The sequence below is a fragment of the Somniosus microcephalus genome, chromosome 2, assembly GCF_052327205.1.
Source record: "Somniosus microcephalus isolate GS21.2 chromosome 2, FLI_Smic_1.0, whole genome shotgun sequence".
NCBI lineage: Eukaryota > Metazoa > Chordata > Chondrichthyes > Squaliformes > Somniosidae > Somniosus > Somniosus microcephalus.
Window position 1 is genome coordinate 68,496,947 of NC_140988.1, and position 8,498 is coordinate 68,505,444.

Genomic DNA, 8,498 nt, shown 5'->3' on the forward strand with positions numbered 1-8,498 from the left:
AGAGAGCCGCCCTGGTTCCCCAATTCCACGCGCTCCTCGGTTTCCCCTCCTTCCCCGCCCTCGGTTTCCCCTCCTTCCCCGCCCTCGGTTTCCCCTCCTTCCCCGCCCTCGGTTTCCCCTCCTTCCCCGCCCTCGGTTTCCCCTCCTTCCCCGCCCTCGGTTTCCCCTCCTTCCCCCCGCCCTCGGTTTCCCCTCCTTCCCCGCCCTCGGTTTCCCCTCCTTCCCCGCCCTCGGTTTCCCCTCTTCCCCGCCCTCGGTTTCCCCTCTTCCCCGCCCTCGGTTTCCCCCTCCTTCCCCCGCCCTCGGTTTCCCCTCTTCCCCGCCCTCGGTTTCCCCTCTTCCCCGCCCTCGGTTTCCCCTCCTCCTTCCGCCGCCCTCAGTTTCCCTCCTTCCCCGCCCTCAGTTTCCCCTCCTTCCCCGCCCTCAGTTTCCCCTCCTTCCCCGCCCTCAGTTTCCCCTCCTTCCCCGCCCTCAGTTTCCCCTCCTTCCCCGCCCTCAGTTTCCCCTCCTTCCCCGCCCTCAGTTTACCCTCTTCCTTGCCTAGAGTTTCCCCTCTTCCCCCCTCCTCCGTTTCCCCTCTTCCCCGCCCTCCGTTTCCCCTCTACCCCGCCCTCCGTTTCCCCACCTACCCCGTCCTGTTTCCCCACCTACCCTGTCCTGTTTCCCCCACCTACCCCGTCCTGTTTCCCCAATTCCCCGCCCTCAGTTTCCCCTCCCTCAGTTTCCCCTCTTCCCCGCCCTCAGTTTCCCTCTTCGCCGCCCTCAGTTTACCCTCCTTCCCCATCCTGATTTCTCTCTTCCCCGCCCTCAGTTTCCCCTCCTTTCCCGTCCTGTTTTCCCTCTTTTCCACCAGCATTTTCCCCTCTTCCCCGCCCTGTTTCCACACTTCCCCGCCCTCAGTTTCCACCCTTCCCCGCCCCTGTTTCCACCCTTCCCCGCCCTCAGTTTCCACCCTTCCCCGCCCTCAGTTTCCACCCTTCCCCGCCCTCAGTTTCCACCCTTCCCCGCCCTCAGTTTCCACCCTTCCCGCCCTCAGCTTCCCCTCTTCCCCGCCCTCAGTTTCCCCTCTTCCCCGCCCTCAGTTTCCCCTCTTCCCCGCCCTCAGTTTCCCCTCTTCCCCGCCCTGTTTCCCCTCTTCCCCGCCCTCATTTTCCCCTCTTCCCCGCCGTTTCCCCCATCTTCCCCGCCCTCAGTTTCCCCTCTTCCCCGCCCAGTTTCCCCTCTTCCCCGCCCTCAGTTTCCCCTCTTCCCCGCCCTCAGTTTTCCCTCTTCCCCCGCCCTCAGTTTCCCCTCTTTCCCCGCCCTCAGTTGCCGCCCTTCCCCATCCTGTTTCACCTCTTCTTCCCCATCCTGTTTCCCTTCTTCCTCACCCTCCGGTTCCCCCTACCCACACTCAGTTTCCTCTCTTCCCTGCCCTCAGTTTTCCCTGTTCCCCGCCCCTAGTTTTCCCTGTTCCCCCGCCCTCAGTTTTCCCTTATCTCTGCCCTCAGTTTTCCCTTTTCCCCGCCCTCAGTTTCCCCTTTTCCTTGCCCTCAGTTTCCTCACCCTCAGTTTCCTCTCTTCCCCCGTCCTGTTTCCACTCTTCCCCACCCTGTTTCCCCTCTTCCCCGCCCTGTTTCCCCTCTTCCCCGCCCTGTTTCCCCTCTTCCCCGCCCTCAGTTTCCCCCTCTTCCCCGCCCTCAGTTTCCCTTCTTCCCCGCCCTCATTTTCCCCTCTTCCCCGGCCTGTTTCCACTCCTTCCCCGTCCTGTTTCCCCTCATCCCCGCCCTGAGTTTCCCCTCTTCCGCGCCCTGAGTTTTCCCTCCTTCCCCGTCCTGTTTCCACCCTTCCCCGCCCTCAGTTTCCACCCTTCCCCGCCCTCAGTTTCCACCCTTCCCCGCCCTCAGTTTCCACCCTTCCCCGCCCTCAGTTTCCACCCTTCCCCGCCCTCAGTTTCCACCCTTCCCCGCCCTCAGTTTCCACCCTTCCCCGCCCTCAGTTTCCCCCCTTCCCCGTCCTCAGTTTCCCCCCTTCCCAGTCCTGTTTCCCCTCTTCTCCGCCCTCAGTTTCCCTCTTTCCCGCCCTCCGTTTCCCCTCTTTTCCCGTCCTCCGTTTCACCTCCTTCCCGGTCCTGTTTCCCCTCCTACCCCGCCCTGGTTCCCCAATTCCCCACCCTCGGTTTCCCCTCCTTCCCCGCCCTCGGTTTCCTCTCCTTCCCCGCCCTCGGTTTCCCCTCCTTCCCCGCCCTCGGTTTCCCCTCCTTCCCCGCCCTCGGTTTCCCCTCCTTCCCCGCCCTCGGTTTCCCCCTCCTTCCCCGCCCTCAGTTTACCCTCTTCCTTGCCTAGAGTTTCCCCTCTTCCCCCCTCCTCCGTTTCCCCTCTTCCCCGCCCTCTGTTTCCCCTCTACCCCGCCCTCCGTTTCCCCACCTACCCCGTCCTGTTTCCCCACCTACCCTGTCCTGTTTCCCCACCTACCCCGTCCTGTTTCCCCCAATTCCCCGCCCTCAGTTTCCCCTCCCTCAGTTTCCCCTCTTCCCCGCCCTCAGTTTCCCTCTTCGCCGCCCTCAGTTTACCCTCCTTCCCCATCCTGATTTCTCTCTTCCCCGCCCTCAGTTTCCCCTCCTTTCCCGTCCTGTTTTCCCTCTTTTCCCACCAGCATTTTCCCCTCTTCCCCGCCCTGTTTCCACACTTCCCCGCCCTCAGTTTCCACCCTTCCCCGCCCTGTTTCCACCCTTCCCCGCCCTCAGTTTCCACCCTTCCCCGCCCTCAGTTTCCACCCTTCCCCGCCCTCGGTTTCCCCTCCTTCCCCGCCCTCGGTTTCCCCTCCTTCCCCGCCCTCGGTTTCCCCTCCTTCCCCGCCCTCGGTTTCCCCTCCTTCCCCGCCCTCGGTTTCCCCTCCTTCCCCGCCCTCGGTTTCCCCTCCTTCCCCGCCCTCGGTTTCCCCTCCTTCCCCGCCCTCGGTTTCCCCCTCCTTCCCCGCCCTCGGTTTCCCCTCCTTCCCCGCCCTCGGTTTCCCCTCCTACCCCGCCCTGGTTCCCCAATTCCCCGCCCTCAGTTTCCCCTCCTTCCCCGCCCTCAGTTTCCCCTCCTTCCCCGCCCTCAGTTTCCCCTCCTTCCCCGCCCTGTTTCCACCCTTCCCCGCCCTCAGTTTCCCCTCTTCCTTGCCCTCAGTTTCCCCTCTTCCCCCCTCCTCCGTTTCCCCCTCTTCCCCGCCCTCCGTTTCCCCTCTACCCCACCCTCCGTTTCCCCTCTTCCCCGGTCCTGTTTCCCCACCTACCCCGTCCTGTTTCCCCACCTACCCCGTCCTGTTTCCCCACCTACCCCGTCCTGTTTCCCCAATTCCCCGCCCTCAGTTTCCCCTCTTCCCCGCCCTCAGTTTCCCCTCTTCCCCGCCCTCAGTTTCCCTCTTCCCCGCCCTCAGTTTACCCTCCTTCCCCGCCCTGTTTCCACCCTTCCCCGCCCTCAGTTTCCACCCTTCCCCGCCCTCAGTTTCCACCCTTCCCCGCCCTCAGTTTTCCACCCTTCCCCGCCCTGTTTTCACCCTTCCCCGCCCTCAGTTTCCCCTCTTCCCCGCCCTCAGTTTCCACCCTTCCCCGCCCTCAGTTTCCACCCTTCCCCGCCCTCAGTTTCCACCCTTCCCCCGCCCTCAGTTTCCACCCTTCCCCGCCCTCAGTTTCCCCTCTTCCCCGCCCTCAGTTTCCCCTCTTCCCCGCCCTCAGTTTCCCCTCTTCCCCGCCCTCAGTTTCCCCTCTTCCCCGCCCTCAGTTTCCCCTCTTCCCCGCCCTCATTTTCCCCTCTTCCCCGCCGTTTCCCCTCTTCCCGCCCTCAGTTTCCCCTCTTCCCCGCCCTCAGTTTCCCCTCTTCCCCGCCCTCAGTTTCCCCTCTTCCCCGCGCTCAGTTTCCCCTCTTCCCCCGCCCTCAGTTTCCCCTCTTCCCCGCCCTCAGTTTCCCCTCTTCCCCGCCCTCAGTTTCCCCTCTTCCCCGCCCTCAGTTTCCACCCTTCCCCGCCCTCAGTTTCCCCCCTTCCCCGCCCTCAGTTTCCCCCCTTCCCAGTCCTGTTTCCCCTCTTCTCCGCCCTCAGTTTCCCCTCTTTCCCGCCCTCCGTTTCCCCTCTTTCCCGTCCTCCGTTTCACCTCCTTCCGGTCCCTGTTTCCCCTCCTACCCCGCCCTGGTTCCCCAATTCCCCACCCTCGGTTTCCCCTCCTTCCCCGCCCTCGGTTTCCTCTCCTTCCCCGCCCTCGGTTTCCCCTCCTTCCCCGCCCTCGGTTTCCCCTCCTTCCCCGCCCTCGGTTTCCCCTCCTTCCCCGCCCTCGGTTTCCCCTCCTTCCCCGCCCTCGGTTTTCCCCTCCTTCCCCGCCCCTCGGTTTCCCCTCCTTCCCCGCCCTCGGTTTCCCCTCCTTCCCCGCCCTCGGTTTCCCCTCCTACCCCGCCCTGGTTCCCCAATTCCCCGCCCTCAGTTTCCCCTCCTTCCCCGCCCTCAGTTTCCCCTCCTTCCCCGCACTCAGTTTCCCCTCCTTCCCCGCCCTCAGTTTCCCCTCCTTCCCCGCCCTGTTTCCACCCTTCCCCGCCCTCAGTTTCCCCTCTTCCTTGCCCTCAGTTTCCCCTCTTCCCCCCTCCTCCGTTTCCCCTCTTCCCCGCCCTCCGTTTCCCCTCTACCCCGCCCTCCGTTTCCCCTCTTCCCCGGTCCTGTTTCCCCACCTACCCCATCCTGTTTCCCCACCTACCCCGTCCTGTTTCCCCACCTACCCCGTCCAATTTCCCCAATTCCCCGCCCTCAGTTTCCCCTCTTCCCCGCCCTCAGTTTCCCCTCTTCCCCGCCCTCAGTTTCCCTCTTCCCCGCCCTCAGTTTACCCTCCTTCCCCATCCCTGTTTTCTCTCTTCCCCGCCCTCAGTTTCCCCTCCTTTCCCGTCCTGTTTTCCCTCTTTTCCCACCAGCAGTTTCCCCTCTTCCCCGCCCTGTTTCCACCCTTCCCCGCCTCAGTTTCCACCCTTCCCCGCCCTCAGTTTCCACCCTTCCCCGCCCTCAGTTTCCACCCTTCCCCGCCCTCAGTTTCCACCCTTCCCCGCCCTGTTTCCACCCTTCCCCGCCCTCAGTTTCCCCTCTTCCCCGCCCTCAGTTTCCACCCTTCCCCGCCCTCAGTTTCCACCCTTCCCCGCCCTCAGTTTCCACCCTTCCCCGCCCTCAGTTTCCACCCTTCCCCGCCCTCAGTTTCCACCCTTCCCCGCCCTCAGTTTCCCCTCTTCCCTGCCCTCAGTTTCCACCCTTCCCCGCCCTCAGTTTCCACCATTCCCCGCCCTCAGTTTCCACCCTTCCCCGCCCTCAGTTTCCCCTCTTCCCCGCCCTCAGTTTCCACCCTTCCCCGCCCCTCAGTTTCCCCTCTTCCCCGCCCTCAGTTTCCCCTCTTCCCCGCCCTCAGTTTCCCCTCTTCCCCGCCCTCAGTTTCCCCTCTTCCCCGCCCTCATTTTCCCCTCTTCCCCGCCCTCATTTTCCCCTCTTCCCCGCCCCTCAGTTTCCCCTCTTCCCCGCCCCTCAGTTTCCCCTCTTCCCCGCCCTCAGTTTCCCCTCTTCCCCGCCCTCAGTTTCCCCTCTTCCCCGCCCTCAGTTTCCCCTCTTCCCCGCCCTCAGTTTCCACCCTTCCCCGCCCTCCAGTTTCCCCCCTTCCCCGCCCTCAGTTTCCCCCCTTCCCCGCCCTCAGTTTCCCCTCTTCCCCGCCCTCAGTTTCCCCTCTTCCCCGCCCTCAGTTTCCCTCTTCCCCGCCCTCAGTTTACCCTCCTTCCCCGCCCTGTTTCCACCCTTCCCCGCCCCTCAGTTTCCACCCTTCCCCGCCCTCAGTTTCCACCCTTCCCCGCCCTCAGTTTCCACCCTTCCCCGCCCTGTTTTCACCCTTCCCCGCCCTCAGTTTCCCCTCTTCCCCGCCCTCAGTTTCCACCCTTCCCCGCCCTCAGTTTCCACCCTTCCCCGCCCTCAGTTTCCACCCTTCCCCGCCCTCAGTTTCCACCCTTCCCCGCCCTCAGTTTCCCCTCTTCCCCGCCCTCAGTTTCCCCTCTTCCCCGCCCTCAGTTTCCCCTCTTCCCCGCCCTCAGTTTCCCCTCTTCCCCGCCCTCATTTTCCCCTCTTCCCCGCCCTCATTTTCCCCTCTTCCCCGCCGTTTCCCCTCTTCCCCGCCCTCAGTTTCCCCTCTTCCCCGCCCTCAGTTTCCCCTCTTCCCCGCCCTCAGTTTCCCCTCTTCCCCCGCGCTCAGTTTCCCCTCTTCCCCGCCCTCAGTTTCCCCTCTTCCCCGCCCTCAGTTTCCCCTCTTCCCCGCCCTCAGTTTCCCCTCTTCCCCGCCCTCAGTTTCCACCCTTCCCCGCCCTCAGTTTCCCCCCCTTCCCCGCCCTCAGTTTCCCCCCTTCCCAGTCCCTGTTTCCCCTCTTCTCCGCCCTCAGTTTCCCCTCTTTCCCGCCCTCCGTTTCCCCTCTTTCCCGTCCTCCGTTTCACCTCCTTCCCGTCCTGTTTCCCCTCCTACCCCGCCCTGGTTCCCCAATTCCCCACCCTCGGTTTCCCCTCCTTCCCCGCCCTCGGTTTCCTCTCCTTCCCCGCCCTCGGTTTCCCCTCCTTCCCCGCCCTCGGTTTCCCCCTCCTTCCCCGCCCTCGGTTTCCTCCTCCTTCCCCGCCCTCGGTTTCCCCTCCTTCCCCGCCCTCGGTTTCCCCTCCTTCCCCGCCCTCGGTTTCCCCTCCTTCCCCGCCCTCGGTTTCCCCTCCTTCCCCGCCCTCGGTTTCCCCTCCTACCCCGCCCTGGTTCCCCAATTCCCCGCCCTCAGTTCCCCTCCTTCCCCGCCCTCAGTTTCCCCTCCTTCCCCGCACTCAGTTTCCCCTCCTTCCCCGCCCTCAGTTTCCCCTCCTTCCCCGCCCTGTTTCCACCCTTCCCCCGCCCTCAGTTTCCCCTCTTCCTTGCCCTCAGTTTCCCCTCTTCCCCCCTCCTCCGTTTCCCCTCTTCCCCGCCCTCCGTTTCCCCTCTACCCCGCCCTCCGTTTCCCCTCTTCCCCGGTCCTGTTTCCCCACCTACCCCATCCTGTTTCCCCACCTACCCCGTCCTGTTTCCCCACCTACCCCGTCCAATTTCCCCAATTCCCCGCCCTCAGTTTCCCCTCTTCCCCGCCCTCAGTTTCCCCTCTTCCCGCCCTCAGTTTCCCTCTTCCCCGCCCTCAGTTTACCCTCCTTCCCCATCCTGTTTTCTCTCTTCCCCGCCCTCAGTTTCCCCTCCTTTCCCGTCCTGTTTTCCCTCTTTTCCCACCAGCAGTTTCCCCTCTTCCCCGCCCTGTTTCCACCCTTCCCCGCCCTCAGTTTCCACCCTTCCCCGCCCTCAGTTTCCACCCTTCCCCGCCCTCAGTTTCCACCCTTCCCCGCCCTCAGTTTCCACCCTTCCCCGCCCTGTTTCCACCCTTCCCCGCCCTCAGTTTCCCTCTTCCCCGCCCTCAGTTTCCACCCTTCCCCGCCCTCAGTTTCCACCCTTCCCCGCCCTCAGTTTCCACCCTTCCCCGCCCTCAGTTTCCACCCTTCCCCGCCCTCAGTTTCCACCCTTCCCCGCCCTCAGTTTCCCCTCTTCCCTGCCCTCAGTTTCCCACCCTTCCCCGCCCTCAGTTTCCACCATTCCCCGCCCTCAGTTTCCACCCTTCCCCGCCCTCAGTTTCCTCCCCTCTTCCCCGCCCTCAGTTTCCACCCTTCCCCGCCCTCAGTTTCCCCTCTTCCCCGCCCTCAGTTTCCCCTCTTCCCCGCCCTCAGTTTCCCCTCTTCCCCGCCCTCAGTTTCCCCTCTTCCCCGCCCTCATTTTCCCCTCTTCCCCGCCCTCATTTTCCCCTCTTCCCCGCCCTCAGTTTCCCCTCTTCCCCGCCCTCAGTTTCCCCTCTTCCCCGCCCTCAGTTTCCCCTCTTCCCCGCCCTCAGTTTCCCCTCTTCCCCGCCCTCAGTTTCCCCTCTTCCCCGCCCTCAGTTTCCACCCTTCCCCGCCCTCAGTTTCCCCCCTTCCCCGCCCTCAGTTTCCCCCCTTCCCCGCCCTCAGTTTCCCCTCTTTCCCGCCCTCCGTTTCCCCTCTTTCCCATCCTCCGTTTCCCCTCCTTCCCGGTCCTGTTTCCCCTCCTACCCCGCCCTGGTTCCCCAATTCCCCGCCCTCGGTTTCCCCTCCTTCCCCGCCCTCGGTTTCCCCTCCTTCCCCGCCCTCGGTTTCCCCTCCTTCCCCGCCCTCGGTTTCCCCTCCTTCCCCGCCCTCGGTTTCCCCTCCTTCCCCGCCCTCGGTTTCCCCTCCTTCCCCGCCCTCGGTTTCCCCTCCTTCCCCGCCCTCGGTTTCCCCTCTTCCCCGCCCTCGGTTTCCCCTCCTTCCCCGCCCTCGGTTTCCCCTCTTCCCCGCCCTCGGTTTCCCCTCTTCCCCGCCCTCGGTTTCCCCTCCTTCCCCGCCCTCGGTTTCCCCTCCTTCCCCGCCCTCGGTTTCCCCTCCTTCCCCGCCCTCGGTTTCCCCTCCTTCCCCGCCCTCGGTTTCCCCTCCTT